Here is a 21,213-nt window from a genome sequence, read left to right on the forward strand (position 1 = left end):
CACATCAAATTAATAATGGAAAACATCACATCAAAGCACTCTTTGTGCTCAATAGCCTGTGGCACATTTGGACTCATCAATAGATGTTCAACAATATTACAACTTGTTTAAATCTTGGTAAAGTAGTGTTATGTACTATTGTTATTGACTTTCTTTTTCTAATTATCACCCAAAGGTGACAGATGATACAGCACTAATGATCAGACTGTTTAAGAGCTGAATCAGCTTAGAATCCCAACTCATTAAACCTCAGCAAGACTAAAAGATTCCTTGGACTTTAAGGCTAAAAGCTTCACTCTGCTGGCAACATTTTGGTCAGTTATACAGGGGACAAAAATCAAGAGATTTAAGGTATTTTCCACTGACAGCACTTTTGTAGATTTTAAGGATTCAAGTACAAAAAAGTGCCTAAATATTTAAAAGTATATAAAACCCATAGTGCTGTCACAAGAAAGCAAATATTTGCAGAACCACTTTTGTTACGCTAAACCTTCCCTTGATAAGCTGATAGTAAAACTGTTCTTGATTTTAATAGAAGCTGAAGCCAGTAGGAGTTGCAGAGCCAAGGCATTTGCTTGAACCCATTTCTCCCAGTGTGGTCAGAAGCAGACACCCCAATAGCATTTTTGTGGTGTGTACCAGTGTACTTCAGCCTCGCACCAAATTCATTATTTTCTTAGCCAGTTTGGCAATGACATGTGGTATTCTTACATCTGTTTAAAAAAATCTGACTAAACTAATATATCCCTTTCTGTTGCTTCATTGGATACAGGTTAGGAACGATATTCCTGATGCTATCCTGATGTTAGGAAGTGATGGCTGTCTCTAACAGCAAGAGCCGAATCAGATTTCTGAAGCTAAAAGTAAATTTAATGAATAGATTTACTTAAACTAAGGGGTGGGGACTAAACACACCTTTTGTAACTGCATGGAAAAATAAGCTATTAACACTCCCCCATGCAATGTTTGATACCATTGTTTAGTCTGAAGATACTTGTCCAGGTTAAGTAAATCCTCACCTGGACAAACTTCCATTTACTTGGCAGAGATCAAAACTAGAAGCATTGGCCTCCACACCTTGCAGTAAAAGCCCAAACATTTTAGCTAAGTGTGCTGTCCCTCAGTCAGAGCTCAGATGGTACATTTCCCAGTGAGCTGTGTTACTTCTGCATGGAGACCTATAGGAATTAACCTCTAAAATCAGGCAGCAGTCACTCTAATCTCTGTATTTAGCTTGGCCCATTCAAGCCCCGTGTTATAAATCAGAATAGTAGTTACCCAGTTTGCCAGGCCACATTCCTTACAAAGTAAATGAAGCTATTAGGTGCTACTACAAGGGCAGGATTAGCAACTGAAAACTTCCCTATAAACTGCTACCTAATAATTTATTACAGTTTTGATGTTTCCTGGCAACTGAACAGATTAATAAGTCCATAGTCCACCTCTGATATTCTCTTTCCCCCTATCACAAACTTTTGGACCTTGCAATGTTTATTTTCACTTTCATAAAATTCACTGTATCAGAGAGTCAGTGCAGGACTGGCAGTGGTGCTCTAGTTACAGTCCAGGGAAGATTTTATCCCAGTTAGACAAGCCCCACATATTAGAGTGTCACAGCAATGAGGTGCAGAGAGAATTCTCCTGCCTGATGTGCACACAGAGTGAAAACACAAATGTGTATTTGCAAAGCCTCTTCCCACCTTAACTGCTTTTCTGCCATGAGCTTCCCCACTTGTACTCTGCAGCTGTCTTGAGTCAAAAAATGATGGCTTGTTAATTTTTCTACTTCTTTTTAGGACTACCCACGTGCTAATCTGGTCACAGACTCACCATTTCAAAGACACCATGCACCTTGATGAATGTTGTAAATCCCAAATTACACAGGATTTATTTTGGGAAATTGCTTTTTCCTTTTTTCCTCCCAAAGTTGATCGAGGCTAAACCTTTTGTTCATTTTGGGTCGGCTTAAGTCTAAGTCCAAATGATACATCTAGCTTTAGTTTTGATAAGGGCAAAATTAAACCCCAGGCTGGATCCTCTGAGTCCCTGCTATGCAGTCCCCAAGGCTGCCTGGTACACAGCTTTTCAACCTCCCGAGCAACCAGAGCTATTTACTTTGGAGTCACAAAATATAAGGACTAAAGATCTTTTTTCAATATTGACATTCAATGGAAAGGTTACTTATTTCTGACAGTCCTTCAAAAGACATTCCCAACGATTCCCCCATTTCTCCTTCTCTCTGTGTCTCATCCCTGAAGCCTCCAGCTGCAAGCACCATTCTTCTTTGCTGCCTGTCAACATGAGCAATTAATGGCTCGGAAGGGTTGCTTTGAATGGCCTGTGTAGTCCCACCCACAGGAACTGGCTCCGAGATAGCAGTGCCAAGTAGTTTCATGGGAATCCATAGAGGAGCAATAGTTTTACCCAGAGGTCATAATGTTTTGGATAAAATTGTGAATCAGTTTTTAGCTGTGTGCTATGAGCTTCAGGCTACTTTTTAAATTCTCCCCCAAAGCTTACTGTTTTTTACATGAAGAGGCCATATGTCATAATAAACATCAGGCTTAGGAACAGCTCACACTCTAAATGTCAGGCTACAAAGCTACCTTTAAAGATTAAATCTCTGCCCTCTTCAAAAGGGAGGTTGAAGGGAGGGATGAAGAAATCCCAAATACAGAGAGCCTTACAAATAAAGCAAAGTTTGCTACTAACAAAACGTATCTTGCAAAAACACACTTGGTGCTTTGCTGTTGGAGCTGCCCTGGATAAAATGTGGGTGTCATTTGAAAAGGACATCATTTCCAATGAATTCTGAAAGTGTCACACAGAGTATTGATCGATCGAGTCTTGCCGTCAGCGTGACCGGGGCCGGCAAAAAGCTATCCCTGTGATCCAATTTTCAGAGCTCACAGACACCTCCAGTCCCAGGCAAATGGCGTCAGCAAGTGGCAGGAGGGGTCTGGGGGAGGGGAGCTGGAGGGAAACGTGGAGGGGAGAGGCTTTGCACCACCTGCTTGTCTAAGCATTAAATGTTATTAGGCACAAGCGTGGCACCCCCATTGTGTGGGGAGGCTGCTGTATTTCTGGCTTTTGTGCTACCAGCAATGCCCAACCATTTGTACATCAAAAGTAGGGCCTTATCAGCAAGATATACCTGATAAGATCACGTTTTTTATGATTACATCAGTGTTCAGCCAGTTTCCTCCTTTTGCCTACAGACACGCACGGAGCCATTGCTGGCCAAACACTGTGAGCCATGCTGGCTGTGACACGGGGGTGGCACTGGCCCCTGTGTCCCCAGAGAGGGCTGTGGGGAGCAGGAGCACCCTGTGCAGATTGCAGAGAACAGAGCCAGCCCTGGGCTCTGCTGCGTGCAGGGCTCGGGTACCAAACAGATCCATCTCACAGGAGAGGCTGGAGAAGGAATTATCAAAACCCTTTATGAAGCTGAGCATTCAAAAGGAAAGCGTTGTCTCAGCCTGAAGGAATCCTGGCTTGAATCTGAAAGGGTTGGGGATGCCCCCACCACTGCACAATTAAGGATGGAGTTTGTTTTCCCTCGTGTTACACAGGGAGGAACATCGTGTGGGATCCTGGCACAACAAATGCGTTGCTGGACTCGCAGGAACTCACCACTCGAGTGAAATAACAGGGAAGATAAAAACGTGAAAAACAACAATAAAGGGAGAGCTGCCAGGTGGAGAAATAGGATGGTTTGTTGTTTCTATGAAGCCAGTGGGGAAGTGCAGCAGGTAAGGAAAAAAAGTTTAAGTGGGAGGAGTGAATTACACACATTTTCTTATTATACACCTAATTTCTGTTGGTGGACTCATTGTTACTCAATATGGGAAATATTGGCTCCTGCTGTATTGTTTCCTCTTTGTACTAAGTCACAAAACCTCTTTCATTATTTTGCAAGGAAATTTCTTCCTTTGCTAAGAATTATTTATATATTAAAATAAAACAAGGAACTGAAATGTTCTATTAGTCATTTCTAGTGTTGAAAATGCTATTTTTGAAAACAGAATGGAAGTGTTCAACAGAAACTGAATTTTACTGACTATATTAATGGTATTTAAAACAAAAGCTTCAGAATGTAAACAGAAATGTAAAATAATCCACACAGCTTTCATTTTATTTAAAGAAAAAAACCCCAACTATTTACTCCCAGTGGTACTCTTTTTAATAGGCTTCTTTTCTATTTAGTGTCTAAATCTACAATTATTTCTGCTAAAGCTGATGAACTCTCACGTCTGAGTGAGTACAGCAAAGAAAAACAAGGCTCCACAACTAATAATAATAATTTAAATGAATTTCTTTTGTTTAATATAAATTAAATACTTTTTTTCAAGAAACTCCTAGGGAACTGAAATTCTTGTAAGTCACCCAGAAAGCATGTTCTAGGGTTGGCACTCCAAATTCACCACTCCTAATAAAAACCAAGGAGAGCAGATGCAGTGAAGGCACATAGCCAAGCTTGCCACAGGATGAACCATGTTTGCACAGAGAGCACAGCACCACTTCAAGCCACAAACAAATCAATCAAAGTCAACATCTATTTCCAAGTGATTTGGAAACAAAAAAAAAAGTAACTAATTTAATGAATTTTTCATTAGGATTCCTTCACTCTACCACAGATGAACTAAAAAAATCTACAAAACAGTCATGCAGTGCTTGAGAGAGACCAAAGTCTCCTTACCTTAGGAGCAGCTCCTACCACTGCATCAGAACTGGGCTAAACCCCTGCAACCTGAAAAACCCTGCTTGAGCCTCTGCTTATTTTGTGCTGCCTGTGCAGGTGTGTGTGTGGGTGTGTGTGTGTCTCCTAGCATCTGCACCTGAACTTTCAGGTGCCTGCCATTTTCCCAAGTAGAGCCCTTTTCCCCAGTGATTTGTATTTTTGTTAATACATTCATTGCAGAGGTCTGAATTTCTGTATATTGGTTCTCATAACCAATGAGCTGCAGCTGAATTTTTTTTCAGAAAGTCTGGGTAGGAATGCACATATCTGAAAAGAGCCCCAAACTGATATCAGGGCTGACCAATATGCACAAAATCTGTCATGGTCCACTTCACCAAATACAACTTTTTAAAATGAAATCTTCTCTGTTTTTCAATACATGTGTTCAGTGGCAGAGTACAGAATGAGCTCATGCAAAGCTCATGAAGTTCAGTGCTTGACTCAGGTGTCACTAGTTGCTGATGCATCTGCTGTTGCTCCAGAGGGAAGGGAGCAGAACTGACGTGTCCATGTGGATTGCACTGGCAGCACCAAAGGGAGAGTGCTCACGTGGAGAATTCTGGCTTTTCTCAGTACCTAGCCCAGAAGTATGAAGTATATTCTCAATAAAATGCATCTTTTCTGGATGCTAATACATGGGCAGTCATGAGAAAAGTCATGGCATTTTATCCTGAAGGTACCAAGTCAAAGTCCATTCGTGGTGAAAGCTCCAGTTAACTTCAGCGGGGTTCAATTATGTTCCAAATATTGCAAATGTTTTCTTCAGAGGTTCACCTGGGCAACCCACTCTGCTGCAACAGCAGCACTAGGCCAACCAACAGATTAAGCAGATTTCCCCCCTTGATTTAAGATAGTTTCTAATTTTCTACAGCAAGTGGATATTCCACAGCAAATCCTGAAAACCTACAGGAAACTGAAGGAGAGCAAACCTTCTTCCCTTTCACCACTGTAAGCACTTCATTGTCTTTTATTTTAGCTCTTTTCCACCATTATTTATACTAACAAGGTGAGGGGAGGTTTCCTTTGATGGCTCTCTAATAACCATAGTGAGTGAATCAAGGTCTGACTTTTGGAGCCCCAATGCCCAGCTCTGCTGGGTGAGGTATCCCTGCAGCTTCCCACAGACATTCCTGGAATAAATCAGAGCATTTTTGGAGCCACTAATCTGCCTGTAAATGTAACCTGTAGCTGGGGGTAGTGCCAGAGCACCTGGCTTTCACAGTCTTTTCCCTTTCTTTTGCCTGGTGTTGGGATACTCCCAAGTCTCTCCTCAAAGGCAAGGCTCTGTGATGAAAACTTAACCAAGTTATCTGCCAGGACCTCTTGGTTTTCCATGTGTAGGCAAGAAAACAAAATCTATTCACAGTCAGTTTCCAGTGTGTGAAACAAGGCCATTTTGGGTCCTGCCTAACTCCCCAAACAGTGTCTCTGACTACCCCATCCAAAATCACTCCCTAGACTCTCTCTCACACCCCCAGTGCCCAGTTTCAGGCCTGCAGAGACCTGCTCATGTTTGCCAAAAGGGGTTTCACTGTAGGCCTTAGGTCTGAATGAAAACCAAGATTCCAAAAACAGTCCAGGAAATGGAATTCTTGATTACTTGACTGGCATTACAAAAAAATGTGACTTCAGGGGAGCATTTAGGGACCTATTTAACCAGATTGGAAATTTTTTTCTGTTACAGTCAGTGTACATCCCCCTTTGAGCAGAGCAGTGTGTAAGCAGTGCTAATGATAACACAGGTAGCAGTGATGGTGTTACAGAGTCTTTCTTGGTGAGAGGAAGAAGCTGCCCCCATATCTATTGCTTCTGAGGGCTACGAGAGCCAGAATCTCAGTTACAAGAGGTTAAAAAGGTCCATCTATCTTCAAAGAATGGAGTAAGCAGCAGTTCATGGAGACTGAAAGAAATGTAAGTCCTGGAGGGGATGCTGTGGAAGGGAGGAAGCCTGAAGCTAGATTGCTTGTCTGGCTCTGCAGGAGCCACAGCACAGTGAACATCATCCCTGCATTTGAAAAGTACCAATTGAAGAGCAGCCACCCTCTGAACCTGAATGGGCACACAGCGAGGCTCCTGCAAGCCCATCTGTTGCACCCCATGCAAATACTTGGCCTTTGAAAGAAAAGAAGGATGCAGCTCATGCCAGCTTCCCCCAAGCACCTTTGGCACCGCTCGTGTGCCTGCGCTCGTCTCATTAAGGACAGAAGGAAGGTGCGATGCTCTGAATGAGAGTCTCTGCCCACATTATGTCAAATCCTTCATAGAAAGGGAAAAAATCCAACTGTGGGGTAGCAAACCCCTGCCCGTCTTCAATCAATCCTCACTAGCACCAGGCATCTAGTCAATTTTTATTCAGTCTTCTGTAGCCTGACTTCAATGGAGTGGCACAGCAGGGCCAGCGCCAGCAGCTGCCAGCGCCGCGGCGCTGCTGAGGAGAGAGCCAGCCAAGCCCAGGGAGGGCTGTGCAGGGGGCTCAGGAGTGTTTCAATCTGTGCCCCAGCCCTTCATCATAAACTCAAGGTTCAAAGCCTTGCTGGACTGCTGGCCGCTGATCCCATCTCAAGGTGATAGTCACCTCTAGCCCTTCTGCAAACTGCAAACCTACTGTCCATCCATCTTAGAGCAGCTTGACACTGGCTTCTCTACCCATTTTACAGCCAGCGAACATTTCCTATTGATTTATTGATTTCTGTCTGCCTGTGGAAGGAGCTCAGAACAGACTCTATGTGCTCTTGCAGCCTCCTGAATAGATTTTTTTCTCCCTTTTTCCCTTTTTATCCAAGCTGTGTTAGCAGTCTGTGGTGAAGCAGGAATTAGACCATGCGGGAGCCCAATTTGCTACTGGTGAATGTGCCAGGCTTTTCTTCCTCTCCCTACCCGGCACACACGCCTCTGCTCCCACTTGCTGCCTCCTGTCTCCTTTTCCTGCAGGAGAGCTGGCAGATCCCTGCCTGTTCAACCAGTTCATCTCAGCTCAAAACCTCTGCTGCTTCCCTTCAGATCTTTTCCCTGTCATTAAGAGGTGTTTGATGTGCATGTAAACACCACTTGTAATTGCAAATCCTTGATTTCTACAGGGTCAGAGAAATTTCTTCTTTTCTGAGTCGATCAAGGGAAGGGCACACTTCCCAACTGCACGTGCATCTGCCCGAGTGCAAACCTCTGTGTGCTTTAATAGACACATCCTTTATGAACTTCAAAGCCCACAGGGGACGGATGGCTCCAAAGGTCTGAATCAGGGAAGGGCTGTAGTGTGCTTTCCACCTCCTACTTGCCAGCCCAAATGCAGCCCAGTGATTGAAAGTTATTGCTGGCAGATCAGAGCCCTACATGAAATTAGTACCTGCCACAAGGCAGCTCCCAGCAGGCAGATGTCCACGTCACAAAGAGCAGTCTGGCCTGTCCTCCACAGGGAGGCATGCACTGAGTGAGCCAGGGGCTGAAACACAACTTCAAGGTGGTGCCTTGAAGTTTTGTTTCAGTCATGATGGTGGCAAACTTTTGTTTCTGGTGGCCTCACTTTTCCTCAGCTGGGGAGTGATGTCCCTTGGGATGCCTCACCCTGGCTCCATGGCCAGCTCCACTGGGCTGTGATGCCCTGGTAGAGCCTCTTGGCCCATGCTTTAGGTGAGGTTGGGTTCACCTTCTCACTGTTCTTCATCCTCCTCATCCTTCTCTCACCTGAGGCTGCCAGAGCAGCATTGACACTCAGTTATAGAGCAAACACCATGGCATGGTAGGGTAAAAAGGACATAGCAGGTACAGGACTGATGCCCATAAATACAATCTCACTTTTTTGTGCAAAAGACTGGCAAGAGGTCTGACTGCAGGCAGCTTCTGTGGAAAACACCTTAAGGTTATTTGATACTCATCCTCCCCTCAGAGTGCACACACCTGAGCAGGAAAGCCAAAATCAAAGAGCAGCCTACAGGCCTGGCAAGCAAAACATGTAGCCTTGCTGTCCTTTTAGGAGATCACAACATCTTAAACCTGTACCTCAGCACTCATGTGTGCAAACCTCCCCTTTGCCTCTCCCCAAGGGAATACATACAGGCAAAGCCCCACTCAGACAACAGGGGAGGAGGAGAAGCCCATTGGGAACCATTCCTCTCTGTCCTCAGAAGATCTGTGGGGGTTAATCATTTTTCCAGGCTGTGGGGGCTGACCCAGGCACAGGGGTGAGCACTCACTGGCTTTGCTTGGGCTGAGGAACTCCAATTTGTTTATACTCTCCTTATCCTCCTTTTACAACAGTCCCTAGCTTGGATTCACAGGAATTTTTACTCCTTTATCTCCTTAGAGACTGGCCTGCTTTGTGGGAAAAATGCGTTTTGTGGGCCCTAAGCTGCCTCTCTGGGTATCCTGAGAATGGGTGAACTCAGCACTGCTGAGGCCTTAAGTGAAATGCTTCCTCCACACCTTGTCTCCACAGAACACCCTGCACAGCTGCTCCAGTTGTGTTACCATCCATTAGCATTTGTTTTCCTGACTAGAATTTATTGCATCACAGGAATTGTTTTGTTATTCTCTAATGTTATGAGCTGGTATGGGCATCCTTCTGAGATGTGAGAGCTGTGTGCACTGAAGCTGTGTGTGCTGTCCTTTGAAGAGGCAGGCTTTGGGGGCAGGGAGATGGGATTGTCTCCAGGGAAGCTGTGCAACACTAGTAAGGGACCTTGTGGGCATGTGAGTTAAAAAAGATGGGAACAATTAAAACTAACCCCCACATTTGTGTTGTGTATTCTAATTTATTGGAAACACAGTTCTGATGAGCTAGTGGGGACTCTAAAGTGGAAATTTTTCAAGGCTGAATCAGGCAAGTGTGGAAAGGGAAAGCTACAGGCATGGTGTAGGGGGGCAGCAGGCATCAGTGGCTGGAGCTCTAGTTTGGACTGATATATTTCCAGTGGGGTCAATGAAATGATGCAGATTTACAGGAGCACAGAATCTTAAATGTTTACAGGATAACCAGAACTGTTCTTTTGAGAAACTGCATCTGCCCATTTTTACACTGGGTCTATCCATAGGTACCTACCTGCATTTCAATGGGTTACTTGTGATTTACACTGCAGGCATCCTGCATTTCCCTAGACCAGCATTAACTGTTTGTTGACCTTCCCAGGACTGCTGTGAGGAAGGCTAATATTCCCATCATATAGACAAACAAGGATTACATTTTGGAGAGTGTCTGGATCTGGTGCACACATTTGCTCCTCTTTTGCCATCAATTACACTTCTTACAGCTTTTATTTCCCCACCCCCTCCCCTCCTCCCTCCCTCTCTCCCTCCCATTGCCACCATATGTGTGCAGGAGAATGGAGAGAAAAAACAGCACTAACCATAGTCCAGGTCTAAATGTAAGGTAAATCTCTCAGCCTTATTTGACTTAATTTCTCTCTTTAAACTAAAAAAAAGGCTCTCTGACCTCTTAAATTTGCAGAAAGCTATTTTTAAGCCTTACTGGTTTACTGGTTGGTCTGCTGATGTTTCAAACTGTGCATGGAGACGGGGTGAATCTTTCAGAGGGTTTGGAGAAATGGGCTGCACCTGCAGTAGGCAGGGAGCAACCCTGAGATGGGAACTTGAGTGCACAGCAGGGGCAGAAGGATGTTCCAGGCAATGTAGGCTGATGGTGGTGTTTGTTTAATGTGGAAAGAAAATGTGAAATAGTGAGCAGGATGTTAAAACTCAAACCAAAGCACACTTGATGCAGCTTAATGTCTGCCCTGTGTGCCTTGTATCAGGCCTTTGTTAACATACTTCAGTAGAAGGTGAGGGAATCTCCCAACAGCAAAGTTCTTATTTCTGGAAATGTTCTAAGATACCTGGACCTCCTGCTCTCACTGTGTACTTGCTACATGCCAAACAAAAGAACCAGCACTGCACAGTCAGTAACAGGCTGAGTTTCAGAGCACTGAACTGACTCAGCCAACAGCTCCAGGAGACCCCAGCCACCAGCCTGTCCTTTTCCTTGGGCAATAGGGCATGACTGGTTTGTGCCTGTCAAGCAGCACTCTGCATCCTCCTCAGTGTTTCACAGAGCCCTGCCTCCCGTGTGTGGGATTTCCCCGTCTCCTTCCTTCCCCTTGCCCTCCTCCTCTGGAAGGAAGTGCTGGAGCTGTGGTTCTCTGAGCTGCCAAACAGCAAACCCCAAGTGAGCCTCACAAATGTGAGAGGTGCAGCAAAGACAGCACCATGCCTCTGCACTGGCCCAGGCCCTCCAGAGTGGAGTGCAAGTTGACATATTGAATAAACACAATTGGCACGTGATTTATCGATTACACCCCTTCTGAAGACAGGTCCTCTACTGAGATGAGATTCATAGGGCATCACATCACTTAAATGAGCCCTGAAGCATGTCCTTCACCATGTTTTCACCATTGGTGCTTTCACAAGACACCAACATTTTTTAGGTTTTCTATGTGTGAGATGCAGCTGACAGTACGAGCCAATGCTCCCCGTGGGAAGTGCACCAGAGTTCAGCAAAAGGCAGAATTTATGTCCTGCAGAAAATCCAGGTATTTCCACACTGTGATTCATGTCTGCTTCATTGGGACTGTCTGAAAACTCAGGTTTCAGAGCTGAGCTCTATTTTGCAACAAGCAAATGTTACAATTTGCTTTGGCCATGCTTCTTCACCCCAGGCTGGAAGATGCAACACAAAAATTGTAGGAAAGCACTAAAAATAGAAATTTGAAACTGCAGTACCAGCACATTTTAGGAATCAGAATATTTACTGGATAGGCAGAATTTTACCATTGTCACTTTGAAGATGTTTGTGTGTTGGGATAGACTCCAGCTGCAAAGTATGACAGTGAGATCCTTTTATGAACAGAGTGATCTACATACATCTTTCATCAAATGACTTCAGCTCATTTAATGAGTCACTCTGTTTTACCCAACTTGCTTTGAGAAGGCATTAGCTTGATTTGGTTTTGTTGCCAATGATATATCTTCTCTTCCTTTTAGTTTTGCTGCTCTTTCTCCTATCACTCTTGTTCTGTCCCCTGCACTGCCTCTCTTTAGCCCTCAGTCACACTCCCTGCAGCCTATTTCATCCCATTAGGTGGACACCTACAATTGGTGATGTGGCCCAGACAGATTTTCTTGTTTCTGGTAATAAATGGAGCTCAGTTGTGTAACTTTGACCTTGTGTATAATTTTCAAAGATAAGTTTTGGGGAAACAAATGGGTTAGTTGTTATAGAAATATTGTAAGGCTTGACAGAAAATAACATGGCAGAAAATTATGACAGAAATAGCAGAAAGCCACTGTAGGGCTCTGCAGTATCTAAATTATCTTTTTATATCCCAGGATTGATAGTTCTACAATTATTCTCTAAGTTTCAAAACTTCATTTCCCTTGGGTCTCCCACTGCTATTGTATTTTTTATTTTCCTGCAAGGACTACGCTTAGGTCTATAGTTCTTTTAATAAATTTTACAAAAACTTTCAAAATATTTAGTCTATTCCTTAAGCTATTTCCTACTAAAAATAAATATTTTGTAGTAAGAAATTTTTCAGTGTTTCCCAATCTCATCTAATTGTGGATAGTAATGCTCAGGAGGAATCCAAGGGTGTAGCATGGATTATTATCTGCTGCAGATAATAAAGCACAGACCTGCGAGCCCTGGCAATAGGTAGTGGGAAGAAAGTGGCAGAAGACAGGTACTGAGGCTGTGAAGGAGGCAGGTGAGGACAAATACTCCTCCTGCCTCTGATGATAAGTCACAGACCAGTCTCCACGGCCTGATACTGGTCTCCTGTTGTCCTGTTAGAGCAGCAACAGCCCCACAGCAAAAGCTGACACACCCTCCAGCATGTTTGTGGGGAAAAAGCACAGTGCTCAGAGGAAAAACTACAGGGCAGTGCATCTCAAAGCCATGCCAGAGCTGTACACCATCACCAGCACGGAGGTTTGTGAGAAATCAAACACTAACAATTGAATAATACTGCACATGCATTAAGGAACACACATGCTTTTTTCTGCCCTGTCCTACACAGCACTGCCTGTGCTGGTACATGACCACCCAGTCCTATTGAGCACCTCTTGCTGATTCTTGAATGCTGATTGACACTTTGGGGTGTTTGAAATATTAAATTATTGTTAATACTCCTTATTGGTAGGAGTGCTTGTTGGCTGTGCAAAGGTAAAGAGATTTTTTCCATGCTGAAGGTAAGGCCACTGAATTCCTGCGTGCAAATGTTGGGAGTTTTCTCCCTCCCCTGATGTTTTGAACAAGGTGTCCTGGCCATCTCACAGCACTGTCTGCAGTGCTCTGGCTGTGTCTTGCCTCAGGAGCATTCTGGTAGTGTAGAATATCCCTACCCATGTTAGCATTGCCCTGCTCATTCTGCTTTGTTGCAGAGCCTCTACATCTGCAGGTCCTTGTGGCATGGCTGCCCTTCATGAACCACACTTACCTGTGTGTGGCATTAGGGAACAAACCTGCAGCTTGTGTGAACTGCTGTAACTACAGTGGTCTTCAGCTGAAAATCTCAAAGGCAGCCAATTCTGCTGAGGTTGCTAAAAAGAGAAACAGAGTTTGCTCTGTTGGGGGGCCATGGGGTGGATTTGTGCACAACAGGGAGTAAAATGGTTTGACCCCAGGAGCCTCCCTGACAGCTCTGTGCTCATTCTCCTGATAGCTACAGTCACATTCTTTTTCTCTCTCCATTCCTTCCCTTCCTGGCCCCTTACATGCTGCTGTTTTGTTTTTTTTTTTTTCCCTAGGACTTGCAGTAACCCAAAGGGTGACTTAAATTCCATTGTGTGGCACCACGAATGTTGTACAAGCTGGAGTTTTTTTACTGAGGAGCTCTGTGTGTGTAGTTTTTGTGTTGTGCTGTGCAGTTTGTGCTCTGTGCTCAAAGACATGTGGCACATCTTAGGTCTGAGAGGGGCTGTTCCCCCTGCCCAATTTGGGCCTCCTGCCTGACTGGAGTGAGAATCAGCAATGACTTTTGTTGGTATGGCAGAGAGAGCTGATATCACTGACCTCCCTGCATCCAGAGAAGGGATGGGTGACTGCTCAGTACAGCCCTGTTGAGAAGACAACTTTGCTCAGCTTTGCCTGAAAAAATGAAAGCTCAGGATACTCCTAATGACAGCAAGTGTCTCTCCTGGCTTTCTCCCAGGGGGGAAGATGACCCCAGGACACTGCAGGCAGATCTGCACAGGGAACTTGCCAGTGGCCCTTTAGAAATGATTGCTGAGCAAGGAGGCAGCACCTTTTGTGCTGACACCAAGGGCAGCAGCAAAGGAAAGGGTGGGACAACTGCTGGAAGGAGGCAACCCTGCAGCAAAGGGGCCAGAGCCTTACCAGCATTTCTACTGCCATCTCCTGCCTTTTCTATCACTTTCTGGCTGTCCTTGAAAAAGTTGCACAGGGACATGTTACCAGCAGAGCATCCTTGGGAGGTGAGGGAAGATTGTGTTACGCTGGAAAGTATTAACAGTTGCATCAATCACAAGCCTGGTCAGAGCAAATAGATGTCCTGCTCACCCTTTATCCAGGCTGAATAGGAGATGCAATTAAATGGCTCTCATACAGCAACAGCAGGAACAGCCAAAGCCATTCTCCAAAGCCTGAGCAGAAGTGTGTGGGCTGAAGCACCATAACCCTCAGCAGAAGAGGGACAGGCAGAGAGGTGGGCTGGGGCTGGCTTGGAAAGGCAGCAGGTGAGAGCATGGAAAGCATGAGAGAAAGGGAGACATGGAAACTCTAGGAGTGAGCAGAGGCAGTGCTCCCATGGCCCAGGGTTGCTGGGCAGGTTGGTTTGGAAAGCCTGACCTGAACAATTACCTCTGTGTCAGGAGAACAGGTTTAGACCAAAGAAATAACCTTTTAATAGAACTCACTTAACTTTTTGGGAGGGTGAAAAGCCCAGAAGAATATAGGGTAATTTGGGGCCAAATAAGTCTTATTAAACTGATTCAACTGGGGAAAAAATATTATCCAATGTGCTGGAGGGGTGGGATTCACCACATGTAAATAGGGCAATGAATGGATGTGTACCTGACTGAATGGCCTAAATTGTCCTTAAGACACTAGAGAGAAATGGGCAGTTTTAGGGAAAGCTTCATCTCTTCCTGAAGAAGGTGTCTAAAACAGGCCAGATGAATTGGGCTTAGAACTGCCTGCTTCTCTCTATTGACATTCACAAGAGTCTAGACATCAAGCTGAGATAGAGATATCCACACTATATATGTCTAAGGTTAGGTAAGATGAATCCCATCCAATAAGTCTCTGTGCCTCTACCTGCAGGCAAGGAAAGGAATGTGAATAGTGATGGATGAGAGGAGCATTGAATTTCCTGCAAACATTCATCCACTCTTTCTGTGACTGGGCTTCAGCTGCATTCTCATGTATTTGTGCTTTCCATTAATGCTGCACGACAGTACAAATGCCAGTGGAAGGTGAGTTTCATGCTTGCACACACAAAACTTGTGGGAAGAAGATTGTCAATTTTGTCTTGCAGGTTTTTTGCACCAAAACTGATGGCCATATTTACATTCAGCCAGGCTATCTGCACAAACTGCCCTGAACTTCTGACCTCTTTAGGCACAATGAAAGATAACAAAGATGAAGGCTGTATATTTTCTTTGACAGAATTATGAAGGCCAGGACATAAGTCATTTAAGCAGAAAGGATTGAACAGGCCACGGGGTGTATTGGCTGCTGCAGAGAGAGAAGCATTCAGACTCCTTCTGTCAGAGAGCTGGTGGATGCTGCTGATGGAAACACAGCTGCAATCTGCATAGGAGCAGGAGCAAGATCCTTCCTTGTTGGAGCTGGTGTGTGAGCCAGGGCCAAGTCACCCCCCTAATTCTTCCTGTCATTTCTGAAAGATTTATTTCCCAGTGCCTCTGCTGGAGAAATGGGCTCCGTATCCCGGGTCTCACCTTGTCCATGAATGTATCAGGAGCCGTCCCAGGGGTCAAATTCTTTTCCTTCTCACAATCCAGGCAAGCCCATCATCTTTAAGGGTCTCACAGTAACATTAATAAGAAGAAAAATATGGCCACCATTGTGTTATTCTGATTTAACTTTTATGGGTGACCAAAGTGTTCTTTTCAATGTATTTTAGCTATACTTGCTATGAAGCAGAAAAATGTTCAGCCACTTCTCAGCTGCTAGTAACATTTCAAACCCTACCATCAACTACCTGTATGCAATGGATTTTCTTTAAATAACTCTTGGCAAATGCTTGACATCTGTTTTCTCTAATTAATTCTAGCAGTCATCATACTTCACTGCATATGTTGAAAGCTTTCAAGGATGATAAGAGCTACCTACAGCATTTCAATCATGGGAGCCTGTATTGCAACCACCACTCCATGAAAGCTCCAGCATAGTTCATTCTGAAATGTCAGTGAGAGAAAACCAAGATGAAACACCTGCTGAATGTGAAAATAATTACCACATAAGTTAGGGAGAAGTATTTCAGAATACTGGCTTTTGATTTTCTTGCAATTGTATTCTGGATTAAAAGGAGGCAATCACTAGGAATAAGGGGCCTAGACAAGTGCTCGTTCCTGTGGAACTATGAAACAAAAAAAGCTCTTCCATAAAGTAAATTCAAAGCAAAAAGTAGTTACTGATGGATGAGCACAAGGGAATTAGAAGGCAATAATTTCATTCCTGTGTATTTAGAATAATATTATTTCTACGTATTCCTCAGCCTGCTTCCCCATTGCCACCTCCCAAAATGCCCTATGGCCATCCTACTCTGAGATGAGAAACTGCTCCAGAAAAAAGTGTCAGAGGGTGTGCCTGTGTCAGTGCTGATCAGAGCCAGCCCTGCTCCCATTTCTGCACAGTGGATTTGGTTGTTGTTCCCTTATTTCCACCTGCACACTTGTCTGCCATTTGCCATTGTGTTCTTGCAGCCTGGAGATTCCCAGTGACCTGGGACCGACAGCAAACTGTGGGCTCTGCCAGAGGCAACAATAATCACTCCAACTGACCAAACAACACAAAAATCAGCATTCATAAACAGATCTGATGCTGTTCTCTGCAGAGGAGTGTACCCTTCAACATCACCTTTTGCTTGCCTCTAATCACCCCTCACATGTTTTGTAAACAGAACAACAGAGACCAGTTAGATAACACGTTAATGAGTAAAGGAGCTTGCTGACATCCTTTTGGGAAAAACATCCAAGTGCTGCATAAACCTTATTAACTGCAAGTGACTGGAGATTCTCCTCTCTCCTCACATGTGGAACCACAGCAGTCACCTGGCAGTGCCCCACAAGCCCTGGTTCCCCCAGAGCCCCAGCACTGCCAGCAGCAGGACCGGGGTGAGGCAGCGAGGGGCTGCAGCCTGAGCTCTGGGGGAGGGAGCAGGGAGGAGGAACAAGGAGAAAAGTCCCAGTTCCCACTCTGTGCCAGCCCGTGGCCAGCAGTGCCTCACTGCCCAGGTGGGACTCTGAGGTGGCATTTAGGGCCTGCACAACACAGCATTTACAGCTGCTGAGCTGTTGAGCAAAACCCTCCTCTGTCACTCCTTAAGACCCTCGTGCCTTTGTTGGTGAGTTGTAACTCCTCAGTGCTCTGCTAGTGGTGCACCACTTTGTGCTTTGGGCTTTCTGGTGTTCTGTGGTTTATCTTAGGTACACTGAAGTCAGAGCTGGAGATCAGCATGAGGGAAAGGCACAAGTTGTTAATATTTGTTGTTTTTTCCCTTGCAAAGTGCTTATAGTGCCCATTTCCATGTTAACACATTGCAAAGAATCTTCTCAATAAGTGTCCGATAATGGCAACAAACCCCAGCACAGATAACGTGTTACAAGGATACACAGTAAATCAGGCAATTTAATGAATTCATAACCTTTCATTTTATTTCCTTCCTGTGAGATAATTTTAGCCAGTGTCAATAGGATTTGTAGGAAGGGGGAATGAATAGTGATCCTACCTCCACCAATAAAACAAAATCCTAATTTTCTGTCTTTTATCTTTTCCCATTCTTTCGGGCGCCTCTTTGGCCTTGTCAAAACATATCGTTCAGTTAGAGACTAAAAATATTTTCCCATCGATTGGGGTTATTGATTTTTTTTAATCTGTACTTTGGCTTAGAGAGCTGGGGTGAAGGGTGAAAGTTCAGCGGCTTAGTCCGCTGTTTTATCTGGACAGCAGAAGAATGTATTGGCAGCAGATTTGATTTACCTTGTTGGTCAGCTGTAGTCACTCCAAGCTCTGCAGACAAGCAGCAAGCGTATTTTGCTGTCTATTTTATTGTACACTGAACTTCTTGAAGGTCCAACCTCTCTATTGATTTATCTCTCAATTTCCAGTGGCCTATGTTTCCATTCTTATTAACATAAATGTATCAGAAATCAGATTCCCTCTCAAAGATATATTGATCATTTATGAGCTTTGAAAAAAGTCTGACATGTCTGCCATGTATTTCAATCATTCAGGGTCCACAAGACCGATACATATTGAGTAATAAACAAATGGAGGAAAGAAGTAGAAAAGATGGTGTATATCATGGTGCTGTTATAGATTATACTTGGATATATCTGGTGTTGATATTGAAAATCATTTTCATACTGAAAAAAAATTGGTTGTTGTGAACAAATATTTGTCTAAATGCTCAAGAGCCCTGGTTGAATTGCTGCAAACTTATTTCTGAACAAATTTAAAATAATCTATTGTGAAGCTATGATTTTATTGAGAAAAAGAAACTGTACCACATAGTGATAGATATTTATATTTTTTTTCTATTCTTCCTGTAGTTGCATTGAATAGGCTAAGCCTTTTTTTTGAAAGAGCTTGCTAGGTTAAAGCTTTCCATATAATACCTGCCTCTGTGACCGTAGGCAGTTTGTATATAAATACATAAAGGGAAAAGTTCTTGTCCTAGAGAATGATTTTTGGAAGATCTCATTAGACAAGTCCTTGTAACTAGCCAGGATCTCTAAGTCACAGTGAATCCTGCTCTTCCAGATCCTGGGGGACCCTTGTGAGCAGAGCCAAAGAGAAGATGGAGGTGGGAAGGGAAAATGTGAGGCAATCATTCTTTGAAGAAAAGCTTTTCCTGTGCTTGTAGAAAGTACATCTGACTAAAAGTATCAAACTAGAATGTTTAGGCAAGTCTGGCATGCAGCAACTGCAAACACTAAGTGAGGATATTTAGCAGGCTCCCTGAATACTATCTGGTCAATGAGTGCTGCAAATAGGTGTACAGAATCAAATTTAATTTTGATTAATATAATTTTTGATTTCTCGATTTCTTGGAAAAATTAAAATTCATTAGGTATGTAAAATATTCTTAAGGTAACTCTAAATAAATTCTAAGCTACTGCAATACCAATCTATCCTTGGAGGTCACTGGGTTTGTTGTCCCTTCCAAATTTGTTTTTCAAGGCAGAAACAATCCTTTGGCCAGCAGTGCTTTGGTCCAGGATTGTCCTGACCACAACTACCTGAAGCACTTCCACAGCTCTGAGTGCCCTTTCCCTGACCATCCCCACTGCCCCTGCAACCTATGGATAGCATTGCTCAGCAGCTGTGGGCAATGTTTCTGTAGATGCCAAGTTAATTGGAGGGTTTCATTCTCCATATGAAGTGAATCTCTGTAACAGGTCAGAAGTCTTAGGACTTCTGGGCCACCTGGTCTTTGTTTTGCTCTTTCTTCAGTGGCAGCCTCCCTCTTTCAGTTTGCCAGGTGCTTTCAGCATGACTGCCGGGGGAGGGACAGGGAAGAAAAAGGGAAGCTTCCTTTGCTGTAAGCAGCAAGCATGTGCAGGTACAGGGCTAATTCATGTGAAACTATTTTGCTGAGGCCTGTTGTGGGGGCAGGGAGAAGTGAGGAGGGGTATTTTCCTCTCCCCAGCCATTACCTTCTCAGAGGCAGTGAAGCAAAAGCAGCTTTCCAGGAAGGATTTGAATAAAGAGTACTGTGACCTTGTGGATGACAAGAAAATGCTCATGCAGTGAGCAATGTCAGTTCTCCATCTTCTTTGTGGCTGGATACATCCTGGAGGGCTCTCTCAGACAAAATGCATTTCCCATCACAAACCAGCTTCCTGCATTCTGGATGGTTTCTAGCTCTGGCAGCAAATGCTCCAAATCAGTGGTGTCAGTTTTATTTTAGGTTTGAATTTTGCCAGCATTGCTGTGCTCTTGAATTTGACTTTGCTCCACATTCCAAACAAAAATGCAGACTGCCCTTTCCCACTCTCTGTCTCCCCTCAGACTTCCAATAGCACAGGGATGCCTGAATATTGTCCTGTCTCATTCCAGTGGACTTTTCTGCATGACACATCACAAGGCAGTTGGAACCACAGATAACTGGACTGCCTTCTCTGCCACTTGCTACCATGCATTTCTGTGTGCTTACTTTCACACTGGCTGTTTTCTGGTGGGTTGTGTTGCTGGTTTTTTTTGTTTTCTTTCTGACTTGCATGCAAAGGGAACAGCTGGGAAAGGCATTTTTTTCTACGAGTAGAAGAATTGTATCAATATTGCATAATCTATCTCCATTTTCAGTAAGTCTTCATTAGATAGCCATACAGGGATCCCCAGGTGACATATAATAAAGCCCCTTTCCATGACAGAAACATACCCATTAACAAATTTTACATTTTCCTTTCTTCCGTTGCTCACCACAGAAGCAATTTCAGTAAGAGCCTTATTAAGTCCTTGCAGGCCTGGAACATATGCTGTCAAAGGAAGTACTGTCAAGACTAAAGGAATGAGTTACTGGGCATTTTCTGGCTCTGAAAATTGCTTTTAAAAATTCAAGTAACTGGACACAACAGACATTATTCTGTTTAGGAGTTGTAGCCCTAAATTTGAATCTCTTTGTTACCTAGAGTAGATAAGATACAGCAATGATTGTTCAAACATACTGTATCAGAGACCTTTGCACAGACTACTGCCACTGCAAAAACAATCAGTGCCTGCAAAAGCTGTTTGCTTTGCCTTGGAAACCACAGGAGCTGGACATGGAGACTCGCACCAGGCCAGACAATACGACTGCCTGGTACCTCAGAAGATAGTGTATTCCATTATTGTACTATATGATCCTAAATACTGTCATAAACTGCTAATATACTAATGTGTTCATAGTCTATTGATTGGTACTGGGAATAGCATTCTGGGTTAGTCTAACTCATTTGTAATACTGCATATAAGCAGAATTTTTTGCAGCACGTGGCGTGTAGAAAAAGGGATTCCACACATGCTTTATCTTATCATTGCAGCATTACTGCTACAGTTTCTTTTATAGTGTACTAAAAATAATTTTATTTATAAATCTCCTTACTCTCTTCAAGCATTTGGGATACCATACAAAATTCCAGAAAGAATTTAAAAGGCATTAAAAATTATATTAAAGAGCCACAGCCTGGAAGTTTTAATAAAAACCTGATCAAGGGTGTCAAGGGGCGAGAGATGTTATTCATATAAAGTCAAGAGAAATAAAACTGACTACACAATTAAAATGTTTTGAATATTTTTAAGA

At 43.7% G+C, this 21,213-nt stretch overlaps 1 long non-coding RNA gene across 2 annotated transcripts in view; it reads left to right on the forward strand.

The window, feature by feature from the left end:
• LOC127059989 (uncharacterized) overlaps positions 1-21,213 on the forward strand; it is a 72,561-nt gene that overhangs the window by 32,271 nt on the left and 19,077 nt on the right. Inside the window, exons 3-4 of one of the 2 annotated variants that reach the window (XR_007778432.1) lie at positions 3,573-3,752; positions 15,009-15,154. This is a non-coding gene — a long non-coding RNA (uncharacterized LOC127059989). Of the gene's footprint in view, positions 1-3,572; positions 3,753-15,008; positions 15,155-21,213 lie in introns of those variants that run through there. The other variant, XR_007778431.1, reaches the window with a different exon arrangement.

Source organism: Serinus canaria, chromosome 10 (genome assembly GCF_022539315.1).
Source record: "Serinus canaria isolate serCan28SL12 chromosome 10, serCan2020, whole genome shotgun sequence".
Taxonomy (NCBI): domain Eukaryota; kingdom Metazoa; phylum Chordata; class Aves; order Passeriformes; family Fringillidae; genus Serinus; species Serinus canaria.